The 25,485-nt window shown below is 37.0% G+C and overlaps 1 pseudogene across 1 annotated transcript; it reads right to left on the reverse strand.

Moving 5' to 3' along the window:
* Positions 1-1,135: 1,135 nt before the first annotated feature.
* LOC307051076 (dual specificity protein kinase CLK4-like) lies at positions 1,136-19,082 on the reverse strand (annotated as a pseudogene). Its single transcript has 13 exons — positions 18,971-19,082; positions 18,139-18,203; positions 13,781-14,138; positions 12,639-12,729; positions 12,174-12,240; positions 8,903-9,019; positions 8,644-8,810; positions 8,343-8,437; positions 7,963-8,092; positions 5,114-5,196; positions 2,239-2,318; positions 1,429-1,519; positions 1,136-1,276 (listed from the first exon to the last, which is right to left on the reverse strand). The product of its transcript is annotated as a dual specificity protein kinase CLK4-like (transcript).
* Positions 19,083-25,485: the final 6,403 nt, after the last annotated feature.

The raw sequence follows: 25,485 nt of genomic DNA on the forward strand, positions 1-25,485 counted from the left end.
GCATGTGGGATCTTCCTGGACCGGCACAGAACCCGTGTCCCCTGCATCGGCAGGGGGGCTCTCAATCACTGTGCCACTAGGGAAGCCCCTACCACTTAGTTTTTCATGTGTAAACAGGTAAACAGAAAAAAATACCTACAGACAAACAAAAAGTTCATTATGTTAGCCAATCAGGGTCTGGAAATTTCTGCAGTTTTCTTCCCAAGTGTTCTCCGATCAAATCATCTTTTTTGTTGTTTTCCAGTAAACAGTAACATAAATACAAATTGTTTAATAATAACCATAAAGTCTCATAGGCTGAGGTTTAAGTATTTATACTACATATGATAAGGAGACAGATATTGGACAATTTCTAGACTCCTGAAGATTTGGCATTAAAAACAAAAACCTCAGTCATCAGAATTCCTATTTCTACGTTTGTGACTAACTACATAAATAACCATTGGAAAACAGGACTTTCCAAGCTAACTTTCCCGTTAGACTTTAATCTTAAATGAAGTGTGTATGTGGTTTTATTAATCTATTATGATGCACAACTTGGATGTCTTTCTATGAATGCTACTTACCACCACTGACATCACCCAATGAAACAGAACACAATACTTACAATTTAATGAAATTCCAACAGCAAACAGTTCCTATGGGTTTTGGTTTCTAATACCTGACTACCTAAAGTTAATAATACTTATTACCTGTTCAACAATTACAGAAAAATCTTTTAAAGTTAAGGAAAGTTTGAGGTAAATAAAGAATATTCATTTAAGAATGAAGTAGTCAAGATTTCCTTTTACTCAAAAAAAACAAAAAACAAAACACAAAAATCACTTCCAAGAGTCAACCTCCATGTACAAAAAGGCAAGATCAATCACTGGACACAAAGGATATTCCAAAGGTCTTTAAAAATGGTAATTAATCTCCAAAAAGGAAAATTAATTTTAGCTTTATATTTCATTCATTATCAAGACCATATTTGCTTAACAAGATAATTATGCGATTGATACAAAACATACAGCATTTACACTTAACTGTACAAAATAATTTAAGGTTTATAAAAATATTAGAATGTTTAGAGTTGACTGACACAGTCTTAAATAATCTCTTCTAGAGAAGTATAGTAAGACCACTGATTTCCATTTTATTTCTTTTTTAATAAGTCAAAGAAAGGATGCTGCAATGCTTCATCCAAGGTAATTCTTTTCACTGGATCATATTCTAACATTCTTTGAATCAGGTCAAACAGTTTATCATGTTCTTCATCATGACAGAGCATAAATTCCTGAGGGGAAAAATGACTTTGTTTAAGAAAGACAATAAAAAATAATTAAAACAGGTTTTTTTTGTTTTTTTTTTTTACATTTAATGGTTTGCAGCGTCTCGTAACATATATAAAAAATAGTTAAAACAGGTTTTTTTGTTTTTTTTTTTTACCTTTAATGGTTTGCAGCGTCTCGTAACATATCTACCAGCAGAACTATGTTCCTCCCAATCTAGCTGATTATGATGAAAATACTTCTGTTTCCTATAGGAAAGAGAAGTCCGGATTAAATTTTAAGAAAAAAAAACGCAAAACCCACATTCTTACCCTGCCCCAACCAGGGGATTGGGGGAAAAGATGGAACCATAGACATCTCTCTATATATACATAAACATATAATTTATAAAAATCTCAGCAATAATTATATCGGATACCTTATATGGTATTTTTCCTACTCTTGTACCCTCTGAAGTTTTAGTATCCCACCTAAGTTGTACCATATGCGAAACAATGCCAGCTTCAAAAACAGAGGTTCCTAGATCCATTCCTGTAAATTCTGATTTCACTAGATCTGGAATGGGGCTAGAAATCTTTAAAAATTCCCTGGATGACTTCTGCGGTGAAGGTATGTTTTGAAAGCACTTATAGTATTCTTGTCCAAAGACGTACATGTGGTTTGCAACAGTCTGGAATTCAAATTTAGATAGGACTCCAAAATCAAGCTCTTTTTACTACTCTATGTATTATTTTTAAATCAACCTAGGAAAACATTTTTGCAAGTTTAACTTGAGTATAAAAACACCACTTTATTTACTGGATCACAAAGTAAATATTGCATTACTTTTCAAAAACTTGACTTCATGAAAAAAAATTCAGAATCTACAGACTTTGGAATAAGCAATAACAACAAAGATGGGTTTTCTATAGTTTGAATATAGGCCACTGCATGTACCCAAAAAGGACTTTAATCTTAAAAAGCATACCTTGTTTTCTGAATCATGTGTGTTGGTATGGGTCCTAATATACGTTCCATCATTGCCAGGTGTTCTTTACTATGATGAGTCTAAAAAATAGGAAAAAGTAACTTAGCACTTTCCATTTCCCTACATGCACATAAAAGGAAAACACAAGAAAACAGTGTTTCTGGGACTTCCCTGGTGGTCCAGTGATAGAGAATACACCTTCCAATGCGGGGGACATGGGTTCGCTCCCTGGTCGGGGAACTAAGATCCCAAACGCTGCGGGGCAACTAAGCCTGCTCACCACAACAAGAGAGCCCGCGAGCCACAAACTACAGAGCCCACACACTCTGGAACCCGCACACCACAAGTGGAGAGAGAAAACCCATGTACCGCAACGAGAGAGAAGCCCACGTGCTGGAATGAAGACCCAATGCAACCAAAAAAAAAAGTATATAAATAAATGTTAAGAAAAATAAAGAAAATAGTGTTTCCATAAAATGACTAGATTAGACAGCTATACAATTTATATTACACTCTACTTCAAAGATGGAATAAAACTGAATGAGCTACACTGATTGTCTGATTTCTGAAATGAATTGGTAAGGTCTGTATAGCTGATTGAGGAACAACTTTTTAAGTATATTTTACTGAAGTACAGTTGATTTACAATGTTCGAATAATTTGTTTAATGTAAAACAGAACAGTTTTTCCTTATTTGTATTACTTGCACTGTTTAACTGAGGGATGACTGGGAAGATTACCAAAAACCTGGCTACTCATTTTATCGGTTGCTTAACTAACCTCCATTACCCAATGGATAGCAACTTTCTAACACTAATCCTAGACAATAAAAATACAGTCCCAATAATTCTTACAACAACCTTGAGCTAGCAATGTGGCAACATAACTTTCAAAGAGGTTAAGATACTAGCTCAAGCTCATATAGCTCATCAATGAGGAAACCTGAGCTGTGAACCCAAGTCAAAACTCATATTCTTAAATTACACTGTAACAGAGCTTTGGCTAAAGTAGAATAAATTGTTAAACTAAATGGTACACTCCTGAGCAGAGGCTGGCAAACTTCTTCTGTAAAGGACCAGATAGTAAATATTTTAGGCTTGGATGGTCACAGATGGTCTCCACCACATATTCTTTTGCATTTTTTAAAGCAGGCATCAGATAGGATATAGTTTGCCAATCCTTGCTCTGAAGAGCAGAGTCTATGTGCAATGCTTTTTAAATCCATTAACTACTGTGCCTAGCACACTGCTTTCAAAATGTTCTTAAGTCATGACAGGAATAAATAATACAAGCTCCATTATCTTCAAAAAGTTCCTTAGTTGAAGACTATTTTGGAGGGTGGAATTAAAATATAAACCACATCTCAAACCAAAGTTAATAATTGACGCTTAAGATCTCAGAATGATTTACAATCAGAAAACCATCTGAAGGATTTTATATGTGTCAGAATGAAGAAAGCATGCACTGTGCTCAACTTTTTCCTTGACCCTATAGCTTACTACCACAAAACCAGACACCACCCCCTAGAAATGTCCGACAGCTATGTTCTAGATATCAAACTTGTCTACAACCTCAGAGTACTTTTAACAGATCTCTAGGGAGTGAGGTGCCCCATAGCAGTGAACACATATATTCTGCAACAGCCACCTAAGTGGCTTATAATTCATCACAGCTTCCTCCCTCCTCATCCTGCATTGCCATAACCTCAAAGCAACCTTGACAGTATTAGCCAGGAGCTTCCTAACCACCCTCACCCCATCCAACAACACACCTTGATCAAATCACAACCCTCTTAAAGTTCTCCAATGGTTACACCACTTGAAGCTTTCAAGACTATTAGTTTTCCGACATAAGCAAAATTATGAGGAAAACAAGTAGAGACCTAAATAACATTTCCTCCTTTTTGTTCTGCCAAGTAAGCCAATAACTATTATCATTTCATAGAAAAACATTTTAATACCAAAAAAAACAGGAGAGATAATTTCTAAATGAAAGCCAGAACGGCAACCCTACAAAATCATTTTCATTTTAGACCAGTCTACATTTGGAAACCACTGACTCCTAGGATTAAACAAATACCTTTCTATGGCAAACAAGTCCACTATGAATCAGTACTTGCCTACTGACACCATTTTCCTATTTATCCAAGACACTCCGGCAGCACTATTCATCCTTCCTCAACTAGAGTAGCTTCCTTTATGCCTCTTGCATTTATGAATACCATTTCTTCCTGATATGGCCATCACACACTCTATAGTTTTCTGACAAACTCTTACTCTTCCTTATAGCTTGGATTAAACTCCCTACTCCTCAGTGATGCCTTCTCGAAGGAAACATAACCGTTCACCTTTTCTGGGTTCCCTTCTACATTGTTCCATTATAGCAAGTATCATATTGTACTGTACGTTTTCCCATGTCTATCCTGTGTATGTCTTCCTTGAGGAGAGAGATGCTGTCTTTTCATTTTTATACACACAGTGCTTAGAAATGTGCCTAGGGTGTCATACATGCTTAATACAACTTACTGTTTCTGAATTCTTTTAATAAAAGTGCAACATAACCAGAGCTGAATTAAAACTGACCATAGTAACACTAATGTAAATTTATGAAGGAGCATCACAATAAAATGGATCATAGGAAGTCAATATGAACCACGTGTTTAAAAGGTCCACATGCAGAATGAATTATGACCATTCACTGAGAGTATTTCATTCAACTATGGTTTTAGAGAAGGATGACTATTTTGCACATGTAAGTTTACATCTTAAGGATAATGACACTATGGCAACTTTCCAATATGGAAACCAAAACTTTAACATGCCTTTAACATTAAAGCTCATTATGAATCAGTAAGTAACATTTACTAAACACTTACCTGAAAGACTGTGAAACCAAGGTAATATTCAATAAGAATGCAACCTATGCTCCAAACATCACATGGCTGAGACCAACCTAAAGCTATTTAAAAACAAAACCAAACATTTTATTATGCAACAATTTTTAATTGCCAATACACAATATCTTTTCCTATGTGGGTGCTCTCTTTATATAGCCCATTTAGGAGAATATGATAGTAAATTCAGGGTTTACATTTTTAGTTTTATACCAAACATTATTCAGTATGCTTTCAGAGTCCTCCATATCCTTGTGTCAAATTACAGTATTTTAACCTGGGGGAGGAGGCATTTTATGGAAAGTAAGAGGGGTTAGCAAATATTCCATAGTCTCTGAATTGCTTGTGCAATGAGGAGCACTGTTATACCCACTTAACGGTTGTTCTATGAAATTTTACATTTTATTAGTGCAAACATAGGTCAATAATTATCCTCAGAGTGTAATTACTAACCCCTTATCAATTACCATCAGCTTGATATCTGAGTTTATTTCTTCCATTAAAAGAAATAGTAGTGTCACATAAATTATGTAAGAATTATAATGGATATTATAAGCAGTGTCACCCATAAGCAGAATTATACAGATATTTAAAGTTCACATAGAGAGGTATCTATATATGTACTTTCAGGTTGTCTATACATGATCATATATTTTCTCCTTCAGAATTCTCAATAGTAACATTATTCAGAAAAGAAAAAAACACCTAGCCTTAAGTCTATATCTAGTTAGAAAGGAAAAGAGTAAACCTAAAACCTAAAACCTACAGATGTTTTAAACTTTTAAAGATTAAGTTTTAATAAAAAAATAATGTCCAAATAAAACCTACTTTAAAAGACATTTCAATTACTTTCAGTAACATTACTGAATTTAAAGACAAAGGAAGAAACAATATATTCAAGGAACTTGACTATGATTTAGCCATTTTTGTTAACCCTCATCGTACTTATCACTTGAATAAAAGGATAATGGAGCATGGTTTCTACTTACAGTAACACAAACAAAATCTGCAAATGATAGAGCTTGGATCTAAGATGAAAGTTTTCTTTTCCAGCCACTCCTGTCTCCCAGTCCAGCTTTCTCCCAAGTGACTGTAAACTACCTCATTCTCTTATGGCTCAGCTCTCATACTCTTTGGAATTTCACATCATTCACTTTTACCAACTTCTGTTTACTACCAACACCCAAGACATGAGACCAACTGCCCTCCTCAGTGGTGGCACCTGACAACATCTTCCTCTTCAACCTAATTCTGCCTTAATCCTCAGGAGTAACACTTCACAAACACACAAAGAACCCTTCTAATCTTCCCATCTGTTCATTTCTTTTCCTCAAGACCAATAACCCCAATTTCAGATTTATATCAACTATCCCCAGCCTGGCCACACATGGGACTGTATTATTACTAAGAATCACTGTATCTTACGCAATCTAGGAGGAGGCCATTAACTAACTGTAAGATACACCACTGTTTTATGAACCAATAACAAAGAAAAAATGCCTTTTTGTCTTATGTTTCCTCACATGTTAAAATGTGGAGAAAAATCTTCTTCTTAAAATTGATAAAACACAGCAAGTTATCTCTTTTTAAGCTCTGAAAATACCTCTCTGTCCACAATCTCTTCCCACACTCTTTTCTTTTACCTTCATTGCAGCCTTCAGTCCTCAACCATGAATACACTTTCTAAACTACTGCAACACAGCAGCTTCTTTCAGACCATACTAAGCAGAAATCCTAGTAACATCAATTTCAAAGATGAGCTCCAAACCTGTGCTAACCTATGTGGTAGCCACTAGCCACATGTGGTTATTTAAATCTAAAAGTTTAATTAATTTAAAATTCAGTTCCTCAGTCACACTGGCTATACTGAAAGTACACAGTAGTCTACGTGTGGCTACTAATGGCTACCATGTTGGATAGTGCAGATATACAACATTTCTATCATCATGGAAAGTTCTACTAGCCAGCACTACATACTATTCTTAATTTCCTGTCCCTTTTACTAATTCTTTACTCTAGGTAAACATCATTAGTTTGCTTTCACACTCATATTCTCAACTACCAAGTCCTCTTAGACAAAAGGTAAAAAGTGGAAAAGACTGATTCCACAAAGATGTTTTACTATCCAACCTCGGTTGAAACTTACTTTTGACAAAGTAATATGCTTATACCATTTAACTATCTCCCAATATCACCTGATCTGAATTTTTCCCACTGTCTCCAAGCCCCCAAATCCATCTCTGACTTCCTTGCTCTATCAACATGACTCGGTCTCGAACTTTTAAATTTTGAGGCATAAGATGCACTCTCCCTCACTGAGTTCCCTTTTATTAATATTGAAAAACCCTGCACCTTAACTAATTTCCCATGTCAAAGATGATCAAAGAAGCGCTCCTCTTAGACTAGCCCCTCTTTCTTCTTCTCTTAACCTCCATCCACCCTACATCTAGACATCTGCCAGCCAAATCTTTAGCATTTTCACCAGCACCATGCTTTGTGATGAGACGAAAAGAGGTGCCCACATCGCTTCAAAATCACACTGCTGTCATGTACTTAGCCAATACAGCTTGTTCTCTTATGATCTTCTAAGACTGACTTGTTCAAAAAGAACCACCACCTGGAATATCTTTACAGATGATATCACATTTTTCCCACTAAGGAAAAATATTTATAGCAATGTCCAGAAAGCTTTTATGAAAACAGAAAACATTTTCTGTACACTGCTAAGAAAATTACAGCTATCCCCCAACTACCTGCCCCCCAATAAAAGCTATAGAGAACAAAAAATCTCTTTTTCAATTAAAATATCAGGAAGTCTGGTATCTACTAACCCAAAATGACCTCTGGAGCTCTGTAATGCCGTGTAGATACCAAAGTGCTATGATGTTCATCATCGTATGTAGCACTTCCTAAGTCAACAATTTTGATATCTGTGTTTTTCAGTGTGCGTTCATCACGTTTCTAGAGATACAGTTAAGTAAACACAAAGGTCAATAAAGATATGAAATATTTTATAGCACTATCCAAAAGGCTTGCACATGAATTCTCTTTTTGATTTTCAAAATAACCCCATGAGAAAGGCAAAGGATTACCATTTTTGGGTTAAACGTCAGGATAAAATAAGCCTCAAAGGTAAAATTCCTCATCCAAGGATCACCAAGCTAAATTAATTTTAAAGACAACTACCAAAATTCAAACAAGTGTAACTTACCATTTTTGAATTATACTTGACTACATAGTCAGACTCCACAAATAAAATATTTTCAGGCTTCAGATCTGTATGGGTTAATTTATTATGATGCAAAACTACAAAAGAACAACAAGGCATTATTAGTTTCACTTACAAATTTAATCTGTACTGGGGGAAAGGAGAATTAGTAGTAGAGGTAGGGATCAAAAGTGGTTTCATCTTTACTTGCAACGTGCATTTTTAGTGACAATGGTTTGATATGTTGCTTGTCCAATAAAACCTTTAATTTACTGGTATTTAAAAATTTAACAAGTATACTTACAATTTATTGACTGACAGATCTGATATGCCATTTGCCTGATATGGTCAATTTGAAATGGCAGAAAGCTATTTTCTTTAATGAAATCATAGGTACTAAGTCCCAGGAGTTCGAACACAATACAAATATGACCATGATGATCAAACCATTCTAGCATCTGGACACATCGGCTAAAACAGATCAGAATAAAAATAATTCAGTTCACAGAATTCTGATTATTTCATGTAACATAATGGGTCACAGTTCCAAGTTTCTTACTTACAAGACATTATTGGGATCAGTACTATTTAAATGCTCTAATACTTCGATTTCTGAATGAGCTGCTTCACGATAGTGTCCCACATTTTTTATGATTTTCACTGCTACATGTATGCAACCCCTTAAAAACAAAATGAAAATGGTAAATGTACAGAAGGGCGTTGAAGACATTTATCCTCTAAAGCAGCTGTCCCCAACCTTTTTGGCACCAGGGACCGGTTTCATGGAAGACAATTTTCCCATGGTTGAGGGGAGGGTGTGATGGTTCAGGTGGTAATGCAAGCTATGGGGAGCAGCAGATGAAGTTTCACTCGCTCTCCCACTGCTCACCTCCTGCTGTTAGGCCCAGTTCCTACCAGTCCACGGCCCAGGGGTTGGGGACCCCTGCTTTAAAGCATCATTTTGTTAAGTACCAGTCACTCTATGCTATTTTCCAAAAATAATCTTTCAGGGTATATTATAGCAGATCTATAAACATTTTTTCAAAACATTTTGACAAAATATACATTATACAGAGTGATGATTTCTCTTAATACTTATGAACGTTAATGTTTGTTTCCAAAAGTTTAAATTTACCTGGATTTTATAAGTAGTTTTTTTTAAAAAAGGATAAAAATATAAACCTTGAACATACTACTGCTGAAAACATTCACTCATTCACCAGGCTAGACAGACTGTGCCAGATGTTGCATTGGAATCACTGTTAAAAAGAGCTTGTCCCATGTACCTCACAGTCTAATGGAAAAGACAGACACTTGAACAACTTATCATAAGGTTAGAAGTGCCTGGTATAAGGAATAGAGAGAAGAAAGAACCTAACTATCAGAGTTAGGGGAGCTTAGACTTTTTCAGAGAAGAAAGACAATTATCAATTTGTTAGATAATTCTGGCAAAGGAGACACCATCAATAAGTCATCAAGCCAAAAAAATGTTTAGTGCATTCACGGATGCGAATAGGTATAAATAGCAACAATGTAGGGCAGCGTGTTTTAGACCGGGGCATCTGTAGTACTTCCTAAAAAGTACAGAGGGAATTCCCTGGTGGTCCAGTGGCTTAAGACATGAGCTTTCACTGCCGTGGGCCCAGGTTCAATCCCTGGTCAGGGAGCTGAGATCCCGCAAGCCACGTGGCGTGGCCAAAAAAAAAAGCCGTAAATGATTTTGAGGAAAAGGATTTCCAAATCTTCAGCTTCCTTCTGTCCTCTTTTCTAAACCTGATCTTCTTGAATACAAGCCAGCAGTCAACCCTGCATTTTTCACTATGGCCTTCCACCATTACAAAAGAGAACCCCATGCACGTGAAATTAATATGGCAAGTTTTGTGCCCTAGGCTGCTTATAAAAAAAAAAATCTTTGAGGCAAAAATTTTTCTAGTGGCTGCATAGCAAACCTATTCTGAACTCATTTCTTTTGACAAGGTCCCAATGAAGTTGTGGGCTGATATATAATCATCAAAATAAATTTTTAATGATTTATCTCGCTATGATGTATAGCATATATCTCAAGACTTAAAAGAATTACTATAAAACTGATGTGACAAAAATTCTTCTAGTCTCATCTATTTCAACATATGGCCAAGTTATTTTTTTTTTTTTGTGGTACGCGGGCCTCTCACTGCTGTGGCCTCTCCCATTGCGGAGCACAGGCTCCGGACGCGCAGGCTCAGCGGCCATGGCTCATGGGCCCAGCCGCTCCGCGGCATGTGGGATCCTCCCAGACCGGGGCACGAACCCGTGTCCCCTGCATCGGCAGGCGGACTCTCAACCACTGCGCCACCAAGGAAGCCCTGGCCAAGTTTTCTAACTACTAATAAGCTATAAAAATGAACAGTGCTAATAGCTATAAAAATGAAAAATGGATAATGGTGTTAGCTAATGCTACTATAGTAATCATATTGCAGTATATAAATGTTTCAAACCAACGTTATACACCTTAAACTTATAAGCTTTCATATTACTTGTCAATTAAAAAAAAAAGAAAAATGGAAACTTCATGTTAAAACAGTAAGATTTATCTATGGACACATGAACTCATTTTTTAAAGGCCCCAACCATCTCAATAAAAGATATATTTTCAATTACATTGTATGTTTTAGGTCTAATAAGTATCAAAATTTGTAACAGATTTGTACTTGATCAATTGAATACTATTCATTGGAATATCTCAAATACTCAAGTCTTGGAACCTCAAGAAATTTTTAAAAGACCCAAATGGGACAACTAGTGAAATGTGAATCGGGTTGTAGATAAGCTAGCAAAACTTGAAAATACATATAACATGTAAATATAGAGAATGATTAAACACTGTAAAATGTTAACATTTGTGGAATCTGGGTGAAGAATAGATGGGAATTCTTAGCAACTTTCTTAAGTCAAAGTATTTCAAAATATCTTAAAATTTTACTTTATGTTCACATTTTTGTCATAGAGAGGAAAGGGTGATAATAAAAGACATTTAGGATAATATTCTTTATGAAAAGTGAAGTAAAAGTTAAGTTCAAGATAAAGCATTTCTAAGTATTCAAGAAAAGTTTGTTCATGGATGACAGGAGGTATCAAGCTGTTGTATTTAGATTCCCCCAAACATATTTAGAAAGAGAGATATGTTTTTTTTAAAAAATCACCATTTACAATAAGCTTGAAATTACATCCTCAACTATTTTATGATGAAAAGTTTAGATGTCAATTTAGAAACGTGCAGTTTCCACTAAACTGTTTTAAGACGTTCACTTACAAAACAATTTGCAACCGCAGAATAGAGATCCTAGAGGAAAACATGAAAATGAAGCAGAGAGGGTCAAATAACAAAAAGTTTAGTATAACTCATTAAAGAATCTGGACTTTATTCTGTAGGCTTCAAGTAATATAATTTATTTATAGTTTGAGAAGCTAACCCTAACGTGCAAATATTATCCTTTGGAAATAAAAGTTTTTGAACCAAGAAGATTAGACATGCTAATTTATTGTCTCTGCAATTCAAAAGTAGGGTAAAGCACCCCGAATCTCTTATAGAATGCTAAGGACCTAAGTTCTGGGGAAGTCTTCACTTGAACACTGACATTAATTTCAATGAACTCCATCTGATAAAAATTTTCAGCATTCTTGGTCAAAATCCATACTTATGGTAAATAAATCATACACAGTTCAAGAACTTTTGAATACTTATACCTCCCAGGAAAACACATAGCTACCACTTAAATTCCATTTCATCTAAATTATGGATCCTTCTCCACCAAAAATATCAGAATGTTCAAAAAAGAACAACAACAAACTTACATGCCATGATCAATGCACTCTACAACTCTGCCAAAGGTCCCTTCTCCCAAAGTGTTCACGATTTCATCTAAAGTGAGGGGGGAGAAAGAAGTGTAAGTACATGAGTACAAATTATCAGTTATTCAAATAATGAATGCTTAAGTGTGGAATTTTTTCAAATGCTCTCTATTAAAGCATAATTAAGGTTCCAGCACTCAAATTATTTTATTTTCAGCTGCTACAAAAATAATTTAGATAGAGCTATCTTTCTTGCTCTAATCTCAAATTCCACTGATTATTTTGGAACTTTAGAGTAGAAATATTTAAACTCTATAGAAAAGAAGAAATACAAAAGAACAACAAACAAACCCACAAAAAACAAAACAAAAAAGCAATGAAGAGGTCTTTAGCCCCCCGCTGACAAACTATTCTTAAAAAGATTATTCTGTCTGCAAAGTTTAAAAAGTGTTGAAAAATATTCTATACATCTTGCTTTTAGAACGTCTCCACTTTGACAGATAAGGTGACCCTCTTCATCATCTTCTATACTCCTGGATCTTTTCTTTTGGTGGCTCTTCTGGAACGGCAAGTGGGCAGCACCAAGATCGTCCAGCCAATCAATATAGCAGAGTGAATTCAGGGCAGAATATGCAAGTCATTCAGCGGGGAGATATTCAGGCATTCAGATAAGAACCAGGCCACGAACAGTTGGCAGGAGCAATTTCAAATTCAGTCCCCAGAAATTCACAGGACACAGTTTATGTTACAGAAGAAAAACCTGGCAAGATTTTCAGATAAGTTACTTAAAGTGGCAATAGAAAAAACAACACAATTGTCTCTAAAATACTGACTTAATTGAAGTCTGAAATTTAAAGAATGCAATGTCATGATCTATTAATCTCGTTATAAAATAGCCTATGCTGTGAGTTGAGATGTCTAGTTTGTCAGGAAAATGTTTTAAAATGTCAAGATTAGTTCAAATTGATACTTAGCAATATTTTTAAACATACTTATTAAAATAAAAAGGGAAAATAAAGGCTAATGTCAATGTTTGATCTAATCAATGATAGTTCTAGTGAAGAAAACTTGAGGAGGAAAATAATAATTCATAGTTTACTGCAAACAAGTGAAGATTCATGAGTGTAAAAAAAAAGGGCAGGCTTTCTGGACAATAATTTCCCCTTCAGCACCCACTTTCAGAACTCCAATGGAACTAATTGCAGATTGTGCTATACACAGGGTAAGTATCCGCCAGTGCAACTTTCTACATTTGTCTCCAAGTACTGGGAAAGGGCTTTCTTTTAAAGTAAAAAATGTTTAAGATGAAAGAAAAGATGGGTGCTTCATCTTTTCATATGATTATGTTATAAAAGATAAAAATATTTTTAACATTAAAATCAAGAACCTCATGATCTGGTCTGCAGAAAATGAGTAAATGTGGGCAAATGAGGACTAACTAATAAATGCAGATTAGTTGTAAGAATTTGGAAGTTTCCTTTAAGGATTCAAGTAATATAAACACAATTATATTCATATAGTATTATAAACTTTTTCAAACTTATTGGCTCAGTAAGAGGTTTTACACACAAATAAGTATCCACCCAAAATAAAAACAAAATCAATCATACCGAAAGTGACTGATTACTTGAACAGTGTCTATTACGCTTCATTTTAGGACTGCTTCTCCAGCTTCGGACTGAAGATTTACTGCAGTGGATTCGATAACTGCTTTCAACGTCTCTGTGATAACGTCTAGGAACATATCTTTTGCAGTAGTCATTTCTGTATTCATCAATGTTAGGAACATATATTTTGCAGTAGTCATTTCTGTATTCATCAATGTTAGGAACATATCTTTTGCAGTAGTCATTTCTGTATTCATCAATGTTAGGAACATATCTTTTGCAGTAGTCATTTCTGTATTCAGCAATGTATCTCCGGTCCCGATAATATCTCTCGTTCAAGAACCTTGCTTCTAAATAATGACTGCAAACACATTAAAGGATTTAAAATTACTCTCTTCATTCTAGAACACTTTAATATTTAACCACATTTTAACGTGGTTAAAATAAAACATTCTCTCAAGAATTCCTGGTTTAAACAGCTAACTCAATAAAAGAAAAAAATACAAATTGATGAATTAGAATTTACATTTAACTCACAAAACTTAAATAATTTCACTTTAACCAACAAGCAAATGGATACATATATCTCTATTAATATATACTGCTATGAAGGATCAAACCTTGTTTCAAATCATTCAACATATTCAGTGTTTACTTGCTTAAGTGTCCCTTTACCTTCTGGTGAAAGTTAAGACCAAAAATTCACAAAACTGCTCTTCTGAAATTCACCAATCTTATGATATATGCATCTGTAACTAAGCTCTCTTCCTTTTTGCAGAGCCACACACAACATGAGGCAGGCAAAACAGGATTCCTTTCCTTCTTAATGTAAGTTAGGTATCTCTGGCACACAGAGTTCTTTCACGAAAGGTGTATTAGAGCTAAAAGGAATCTTAAATATATTTCAGGCCTTTCATTTTACAGATGACTACACTGAGATCCCTAGAAGGAAAATGATTTGCCATGGTTGTAGAGCACATTCTAAATCCTATTGTATGTGCCAGTATTATTATACACACCACCTATTCCATCTCCTCTCCTCTATTTCGAGCTTCCTGTATCTTTCTGAGAAATAGACAACACAGTTTTTGAAGGCTGCTTCATGTGCCAAAAATATCTAAAATATATCTCCCTCAAATGAGAAAAGGTTCTTGTAATTGCTTGCTTAGGATTTCCCAACCCCCTACTTCCCTTTGCATTTTGAATTTCCTGTCACTCCTGCTTGTGAAATAAACAAGAATTCAGGGAAAATAGCATCATCTGGTGCAATAGTGCTTAACTTCCTTTTTTATTTTTTTATTTTTTTTGCGGTACGCAGGCCTCTCACTGCTGTGGCCTCTCTCGTTGTGGAGCACAGGCTCTGGATGAGCAGGCCCAGCAGCCATGGCTCATGGGCCTAGCCGCTGCGTGGCATGTGGGATCTTCCCGGACCGGGACACGAACCTGCGTCCCCTGCATCAGCAGGCGGACTGTCAACCACTGCTCCACCAGGTAAGCCCCATAGTGCTTAACTGCTGAATCTACAGATCCCTTTGAAAATCTAATTGAGAGATATGGACCCTCTGCCCTAAGAAACGCACAAATGCGTAAACAAAACTTGGCAAGGAATTTCAGATATCATGGACCTCGGGAAGTCAATGAATTCCAGTTAAGCAGCCTTGATTTGATGGAAAGAAAAAGACAGAGTCAATTGGCCCAGTTTCCCGTCCCCCTCTCTACCTGGGATGAGTATCCTTTTCAACAGTGTGAAGCTTCAAGAGGGATGCACATGGAGCACTGAGGGAGAGAGGGGACACCGGCCCAGTCAGACACACCAGCTAAAATAATCCTGACAAGCAATGGAGTGACAGATGTTAACTAGACTGCCCTCACTAACCTCGTTCTTTTTCCCAGAATACGTTGTCATTCTTTTTTCTCAGGAGGCTGGTTTATGCAAAAATAAAGGAGAAGCATCTCTAAAACTGCTACTCAACAGGGCTGGCATCAAATCCAGGCTGGGGAGATGCAGAAACACCCTTTCCCCAGTGTCAGCCTTAAGTTCTAGCCATTGGAGAAACAACTCAGGATATTAGGGTCTAAATCTGGGTCTAAGTCAGGGATCTGATCAGTTGCTTGGAACCGTTAAGGGAGAGATCTACAATACGTCAAACTAGAAGTTACCATACTCTAAAGGGCATCTGTTTAATTCTGTAAGGCATCCTTCCCATAAAAGTCTAAAATGTATCGGAAAACTCTAACACTAATAATCCTTAGCTGGACTAGTGCATGAAATTAGAGCTGCTGATAATCCATAAATAATCTATAGAATAACAAACATGGAGTGAAGTAATACTATGAGGATAAACTAAAAAGATGAGGACCTCTTCAGCCTACAACAACCAAGGCTTAGAGATTATATAAACAAAGTCTACAGAATTATAAAGGCTATATGGACAGAGTGAACAGGATGAACAGACTGATTGAATTTCTAAAAATAGTCACTGAATGTCCAGTGAATATTTCACTGTAGTTCTTTAAAACAGCCAAGACTAATGAGGCTATGGGCATTCGTTTTTATTTCCACATAGGTCCTGTGGAAGATTAAAAATATATGAGGCAAAATCCCTGCCAACAAATAACCGTTCAATTTGAGATTACTCACACAAAAATAAAACAAAACTCAACAATGCAGGAAATGCTGAAAGCCTGGATATGAGTGCTTAGGAGAAAAAACTCAAAATGCTTAAAATGGTCAGGGAAGATTTTGTGAAAAAGAAGGGAAGAGTTGCATCTTATAGGGACATCAGGATTTGGACAAAGTAGGAAGTAGAATAAGTGCCAGGAAAGAAAAATGGCATATTACCATCTTACATTTATAGAGTACTTTTAGCCAGAATGGTTTAGACATGAGTTTGTCTACATGTTACTTAGGAAATAGTAAGTAGACAATTTCAGCAAGAGCGATTTTCACATAGGGGAACATAGGCAAATAAATAAGCTGGGAACAGATCATCCAAAATCTTGCATGCCAGGCTAAAGGGCTTAAAACAGTGTTTCTCAAAGGGTGGTCTGTTTATTAACAATATCGAAATACTGAATTTTTAAAAATGAAGATCCCTGGACCCCAGGTCAGACTCACTGAATAATCTGGTAATATGCATTTTAAACATACCTCCAAAGTGATTCTATTCACACTAAAGTTTGAGAATCACTGGTTTAAGGCTTGATACTCTATGTTACAACAAGACATTTAAGGATATAAAATGTGTTCACAGTGTTCACAGCCACATCAGTCTTCCTGTGTAGAACTAATTGATTAAGCCTGTAGGAAGGGAGCAATTCACAGGCTACTTACAAATCAGAAAGAAAAGACACTCTGAAATATATAGGAAAAAACGTAAGATAATTGATATACAATAAAAGCGCTGATAAATCATAAGAAAAATATGCTTTAATAGAAAAAATAGGCTAAGAATACAAAAATAATATTCACAATCAACTAGACTTCAATTAAAAAAATATTCAAGTGTTCAATAAGCACATGACAGAGGACAAATTCAGCAGAAATTTAAACATTCAAATGAAAAGAAAACACTATTCTTGGCATTTCAAAATAGACAAGACTGGTGACAGCATGTCGTAGGGAGTGTAACTTGGTACAAACTTTCTAGAAAAATATGTGGAAAAATATGTGAATATGTAGCAAGAGCCTTATAAGATTTCACACCCTTTCACTTGAAACTGTCCCTTCTTAGAACCTATTTTCAGGAAATATTCAGAGGCAAAGATTTGTATACAAAGATATTTTTCAGAAGAAATAACTTTACATCCAAATGGGGGACTAGCATCCTACCAAGAGTACCTTCTTTATATGCTTCTGTATTTTTCATTTTTTTCCAATAATTTTACAAAAAAACACTCTTATAAAGTTTTGAATCTTGAAAAAGACTATTAGATTACTCCAGAATACGGAGAGCAATTACCACCAGACATCTCTGGTGCCAATATCAAAGAAGAAACTATTGGCCTAGTGGTTATTGCACTGACTCAGTATCATCTTTTTGTGGTTAATTATGAATATGAATAACTGTTCATCATTCATATCTCTTCCTTTCGACACATACAATGCATAATAAATCCATGAATGGTTAGTACTATATATTAAGCCTTACAGAGTATTTTGTAGTTATCTTAATATAGGGTACAGATATTCTTGTATAATACATTAATTAGCTCAGGTCACTGAAATCCTGGCATAGATTCTCCCTCTTCCCTCCATATGATAGTGTGTGAAGAATGATTCGTCTGCACTGATTAACAACGAGCTCACTGTTCTACAGAACAAGTCTGTTTTGGCATGGAGAAGGAAAAAAATTGCATACTGTTTTTTAAAGTAACCCCAGTTGGCTAATTTAGAAAGCAATCGCAAACAGTCCCAGTGGAACATCTGCACAAAACAAGGAGAAAACATAGAACCAACAAAAACAAATGAGAAAGGGAAATTAATGGAGGACAGAATGAAAGAAACTCTATTCACCTAGGCTTTGTTTAATCATTTAGGAACTTGAAAAATTCCTTCAATTCTATATAAACGTAGTACCTCCAAATTTTACACTGGTAAGAATACAACAGAACAGGACACATGCCATTGGAAATTTTTATTGAGGCCCTTCTTACAACAACCAAGCTTCTAAAAATCCCAAACATATCCACTGGCCTTATCTACAAATATAACCTGTAGAATACAGTATAAGCAACTAATCCCCAACACACTTTAACATTCTCACACACCACATGCTATTTTTCTCATCTGGATGAACTCTTCCCCACCCTTCATTAGCTCTCATTTGTGGAACCCTAAATAAGTGCCCCAATGTACAGCTCTCCCTACTACATATAAGTTAAAGGCACTCACTGGTCCTTTAATCACTTACTTAACTTTCGTGTGTCTCATTTCCCACAACTATATTACTGGCAGCTGGGACTCCATCAACTGTCTCCTACAGCTCCCAAATGGACACAGATATGTGAGAGCAGGAACTCTGTTCTATTCACAGCAGTGTCTAGCATATAATAGGCACTCAGTAAATATTTTCTGAATGAGTATTTGTTGACTGATTTATAAAACAATCTGACAGATGAAAGCTATATAAGCTAATGACAAGTCAGTAAAACTATTAGTGTTAAAATGGTACTAGTTCAAGCGTAATTTACCAATAAGATTCTTTAAGCTGGTGGTGTGGTTTACAATGTCTGTTCTCTTGTGTACTACTGTGGGATCTCCTCTTCCGTTTGTGACTTCCACTGTAGCTTTCATGTCCCCACCTTTCTCTGTTATCCCTGTCAGGGCAGGGAGTTCTTTTGGAATGCCTCATCTGTTAATGGAAATGAAAAGTGAGTTGTGGAATTTACAGATGGTTATATTTAGTAAATAAAATATTTCACATTAATATTAATTAAATAGAAAAACCCCAGCACATGGGGTCCTACAGGTTCTAAAATCTTCGTAGGTGATGGTTCCCAAGGCATGGAGGCACTATCCCACTGGTATGTCAGATGATTCTAAGTGGCATACACACCTAGTACTAAATGATAACACTGTGAGACCTTAATGCATTTTCTTTCCATTCTTCTGCATAAATTCTCAGCTTGGTGCATATCTTCAACTAACACTTGCTAACTGCCATTTTTAAAAAAAGAGTCAGGATTCAGGCTTATAGCCTTCAGTAGACAACAATATCTAGCTAGAAATTAATAACTTTTTTGGTTTTATTTTTATCATTACCTTCTTTCTATGGTAAATTATTACTAATCTCTTAAGTTATTGATATAATCAAATTATTAAGTTATTGATGTTAACTTTAAATGTGAACTAATTTAAAACAAATATCACAAGTGTCATGCAGCTTTGTTGAAATAATGTGATACAAATAACTGAAGTCAGAGAAACACTTAGGGATAGAATATAGGAGATGAATGTTTATTTTCAGATCATCCTGCAACCATTCTTAAAATTAAATATATTTGTTATAGATCTGGGGTGACTAAACAAATGAACCTATAAGGATGAATATGGTCACACTGAAATCAGATAATTGTGACAATTCCTTGACTCCATCTACATCCTCACAGGTTCCATTCAGGATCAGGATCTGTGTTCTAACAATGTTATCCTTATCTGCCTCTTCCCATCTTAATTCTTTCAAAAGCAGTTAAGTTTTTAACAGTGATGTCCAAACTGTTCAAGAGGGTGAGGTTCAAAACTCAGGAAGGACCTGAAAACAGGTAAAATGGAGCAAAACCAACTTAGTTAACCTCCTTCAGTTAGCCCAAATGACTCAGTAACAAGCAAACAAATTCAAGTAAATAATTTAAAAGATTTCAAATGAATTAAAAGACTGTAAAATGAGGCATCTCTTGGGAGGTATTCCCTAAGAGAATGTAGGTATCATGCCATCAGGGACCGAAGCCACCAAATATTTAGATCTTTTAACTCACTTCTCCTGTTGATTCTTAGGTCCAACAAAAATCCTAAAACTCTAGTCAGGGTTCTCACTGGAAACTGATAAGTGAGCATTCTGATTTACATAGTCATTTGAATATGGGAAACTGAAATAAATGACATTACAAATTAACCTGAGCCAAAAGACCATCAGAAAAGCCATCAAAAAAATTATATTTCTAGTGGAATTCTTCTAACCCTTCAATTACCCAAATTATATTTTAACCACATAGGAACTCTTTAAAATTGTTTAGTTAAGCATTCTTAAATCATAGCAAGCAAAATTACAACATCTGATGACTGAGGTTTATTACTATGATTATTATAATGCATTTTTTGCAAAACACGTGTGTCTGCTTCAGTTTTGTTTTTTTCCTTCTACTATCAGTAGGCCATAACTAGCTCACCAAGGCAGAATTCTTAAATAACCACAGTTATCAATATGCAAATATTAAAATAAGCATCTTGGGAGAGCCAAAGGTTTTAATTTCTCTAGCCAAGGTCATTACTTTAAATTTAATTCAGCTGTTAGGAAGTTGTCCCCCTCCCCATCACCACTACTGTTCAGAAATATTTTCTCAGGAGGCCAAGAGAAGAATCCCAGATCCAGGTTATACAGATTAGGTTCCTTCGCATACAAAAAAAAGAAAAACTATCTAGAATTATCACACTATTTCTTATTAACAAAGAATCCTACATGTTAGAATCATTGGACATCCTTCAATAAAAACATCAGATACAATAAACATCAGATGTTTATATCCATCTTAGAAACCTGATTCTCTACTGCCCTTTAACACCCTATATTACCCGACAATTTGACGTTATCTATATAAAAATATCTCTATAGGTTAAAGTTATGCTTAGATGGCTCCAAGAGTACTGTATGTGATGCATTACAAGAAGCCTGTGGGTGTATGTATGGAGCACAATCATACAAAGATAGCTATAAAATAAGACCAGGTGGTTGACGTGGTCAGTTTGGAGCACTGTTTCCTAAGAATAGTATAAGCATTTCATGGTTACTTAAGTAATCAAGGACAGGGTGATCCAAAAGTGTCAGAAATGCACATCTGATGCAACAATACTATGCTCCACTTCAGGAAAAAAACAGTTCGCACAAAGCATGAGCCTCTCCGTATTTACCTCTCACAAGCATGAGCTAAATTCCACCACCTGGACTCGCAAACTAGCAGTTCCTCGGACGCCCAGTCCCCATCCCCCAACTCTCCGCCAGGGCACCTGGCCAGGGCCTTTGGCGCACTCAGAGGCAGAAGTCTGACCTCGGAAAATCCCAGAATGCTACAAACGGCCGAGACCAGGGACCCAGAGTAAGGCTTGATCTAGGACAACACTTGCCACAGGAGGCTCTCGCAGGGTCTCACTCTGATCGGCGGGACGGGTCACGGGCCTAAGGAGCCGTGATATGAGTGGCCTGGCCTCTCTGAGTCGAGTCAGCGGCAGAGCCGAAGCCTTTCCGCCCTAGGATTTTAAATCTACCATGACACCAGGACAACTTTAGGTTTCAAATGCCACGAGCAGAGCTGTGCCCCGAAGAAACCCCGGTGCCGAGGCCCCGAATCCCGTCGTTTTTCCGACACCTGGCTTTCGAGACCTAAAAGACTGGGAAACCGCCCAGCCCAGAACACCCTATCCGAAACCTTACCTCCTCAAAAGCAAAAGGCCCTTTGGCCAATAACTGTCACCAAACCGCCGTCTTCTCTCCCTGTCGCTGCGACAAACATCCTACAAAATGACAGCAAAACCATGTCCCCAAAACCCCACCGTCGGCCTCTAGCGCCACTTGTATAGGACGAAGGCGCCTATGTAACAGAGCTCCCGCGCTCCCGCCCCTCCCCTAAGGGGCGGGGCCCAGTGTGACGTCAAGGCCGCGCCCGGCCCTCCACCACGCTGCTGCGCGGGCGGAGCAGTCCCGGCCCCGAGATGTGCGGTGGCTGAGGCGACTCCTTAGATTGTTTTCATTGCGGGAGAACCTGGGTGAAGTCAGGAGGAGACGACTTAAGCCTGTGGCACGTGTCTGCTGCTACTTGAGGAGTTATTCTGAATGCAGCACCTCTCAGCAGAGCCAACCTTGGCTCCGTTTCCTGCTCTCCCGCCCCAGTGGGCCGCACCACGGCTTAACTGCAGGCAAAGCCACCGTGCAATAGACAAGCCCCAAACCGGATCGGTGCTAGGCCCAGACTGGTGCTGGGGTTAGCTCAGTGAACGCAATTGTGTAGTCCAGCCCGCTTGGAACGTCCTGTCTAAAAATGGATTCTGATAAATAAGATGTCTTAGGAAACAAGCTCAGAGGTGCTTATCTTTTTAAGGCCTGTGTTCCTGATAAAAACAAAAAAAAATAAGTTTCAGTTGAGACTCCTTACAGAATTTTTCCTGTTGTGGTCCCTGCCTCCTGGGCATATTCGGTAGCTGGAAGTTTCCCTAACAAACTTTTCCCCATTATTTATTCCTGTGTGTCAGTTTTATTTAACCAATGCAGAGTAATGTCTGAGAGCTAGTGAGCCCTGTTAAGGGGCTTGCTTACCTCAAATAAGGTATTTCGCAGTTCTAAGGATCCCCAGACAGTTTCCCATTGTGAGCGTGTAGAGTGAGAAGAGAGAAGAGGGCCAAAATCTGAGCCCTGGGGAGCACTTCAGGGACAGAGGAAAAGAGCCTGAGAAGGAATGATCAGAAGGAGAGGAGAACCAAGAGTTTGGTGTCAGAGTAAGCGAGAGAAGGGTTTAAATGAGGGAAAGGCTGACAGTGACAAATGCTGGGAAGGAGTCAGGTAGGGTTGGTCCTGAAAAGTGTCAAGGGGATATTGTGTTCTGACAAACATTCAATGGATAAAAGAGAAAGTCAAAAATCAGATTTGGGAGGGCACGGTTGGACTCTTGCAGGCATAAATCCAATAGCATGTGGGTTTGTACCTTGTACCTTGTTAGGTGAAAGGAGGGCCCTGTCATTTCATGATCTAATATTGTAGAAAACGTGTGCCGCCTACTTTGGATAAATTGAATTGTTATGGAGATTGTACCCCATGTTAAGAAGTGAAGAAGTGAAGTTGAAAAGATAATTGGAAAATTGGAAGTGAAAATTCTTTATGCTGTAGAATGAAACAGACGTTATTCTCCTCACCTGGAATAGCCACCATTTATGCATCTACAATTGTAAATCTTACCCATCCTTTGAGGTCTGTCTCTAAGATGCTATCTCTGACTACATCAGTTCCCACCCATCTCCCTGCTCTTGACTACTCTGGTTAGAGATGAGGTCCTTAATCAGTTGGCCAAGGCACACTGGTGTGCCTGGAACCACCAAAATATGATGACCAATTTTGCCCATAGTGTGAAATGTATTGGTTCTACAATTGATTACACCTACTATTTCAGGGACATCTATCAGTTGGAATGTTTATCTGAGTAGACTGGGCCATCTTGCGAGGTAAAGTGGGACTCAGCTTGAGGCATATAGAGGCATAAATTAAGCTGGCAGCAAAGAAAAGTTCCCCTTTTTTTCCTGGCACATGAAGGATCTTTGTCTTGTGAGGCTAAAAGAGAATGTGGTCAGGACAGTGCACAGTTTTGCTCAAACAACAATATAAAGTTAAAAGACAGCCAAGTGGAAAGGCCCCCTACAGAGGGATTTATAGACATCACAAAACAATGTTACCCAGTAGTGGAGTCTGCTTTGTAGTTGCTGCTATCTTATTTTAGTGTCATTTTGAATATTTAAGTTTGTCTGCCACTTAAATATTAAGGTCTAATATTGAAAGTGTGTCATGATCAGGAGGAGGTCGACATGTATGGTGCTCCTATTTACTCTCTGTGGCTTATGTGCTTTGACTGGAGACAAGGACCTGATTTATATTATCTTTGGTATCTCAGTGGCTACAACCCAGTACATATTTGTAGGTTGTTTATGGGAGCTGCTTTTGGTTGTTTTGCTCAGTTGGGTTAAGTTGGATTAAATCAAAGGTTGAAATTTACTCCCAGAATCCCTGGGCCAGTTGGCTTAATAATCTTACCTGGCACCTTAACCCTTTCTATTAAGTCAGTTACCTGGAAAATGAATACCTTGTGTCAGAGGACTTAATAAAAAGTCTGTCTAATTTCTCAGAATCTACTACTAACACCAGAAAAACTGTCCAATCTGGTAAATTTGTCTCAACACAAGAACAAGTATGTCTAAGAAATCCTTAAGTTAAACCATATATAAAGAAAATCTTAGCTTTGAAGAGCAACCAGAGGTATATTCTTATCATATATTCTAGCACAGATATTCTACAAGTTTAACTTCAGACATAGGAAACAGTCATCTCTGAAAGCAGAGGTCCAGAGTAAAAGTCTAAATTGTTGTGTAAATTACGTTTAACAAAAGATTGTCAGCTATATGGAGGAAGCTTTACAAAGGTATAAACCTTTATGGGTTTATAATTTCTAAGTTGCTATTACTGATAATTACCAATCTGTATTTAATTAGATTTTTTGTGTGTTTTTAGCTATCAATTAAATACTCATTATGTGCTAACTACTTTGTATACATGATCTCATTTAATAATCTAAGCAACACTGTAAAGTGATCATTGGTTACTTGCTTGCAGTCAAGTTATCAAGTACCAGAACCGAGATTCAATCTCAGGACTGACTTGCTCCAAAGCTCTTGTGTTCAACCCATTCTACTGGCTGCTTTAACTCATACAGCAAAGTACAAAGCAACTTACTTTACTTAGTCATTAGGGAAACCAGGCTGAGTTCATCTTTCAGCAAGATCAAAGGAGTTCGTCTTTAAAAAAGCACTTTTCAAGGTGATATATCATCAAGGGCTCCTCATGATGAAACAATGACTCAGTTTATCTCCAGCACATCAAGGTCATCAAAGGTCCCAGGGTGCCTTCTTCACTGTTCAACAGCAAGTCACAAAGGGTCTCCCATGCATCCCATGCTGCCTAAGATGGATAACATCCCAGGTTTCTCCAATATTTCCTGAGACTGGTTGTGAGGAGAGTCACACAGCACACCACGAAGCAGGATCCCATCATCAAACAATGCCAGAAACATTTCCTGATGCACAGTGCACTTTTCAGTGTATCAAAGGTGGGGAGTGGAGGGGTGCCAGGAGTGATTTAATTCAGAGGTTCTTTTGGGAATAGGATAAGCTGATCTTTCCAATCTCCTTGTCAATTTTCACTACCTCTAATGAAAGGGCTTTGGAACTAGGTTAATAA

Source organism: Hyperoodon ampullatus (genome assembly GCF_949752795.1).
Source record: "Hyperoodon ampullatus genome assembly, chromosome: 4".
Lineage (NCBI taxonomy): Eukaryota > Metazoa > Chordata > Mammalia > Artiodactyla > Ziphiidae > Hyperoodon > Hyperoodon ampullatus.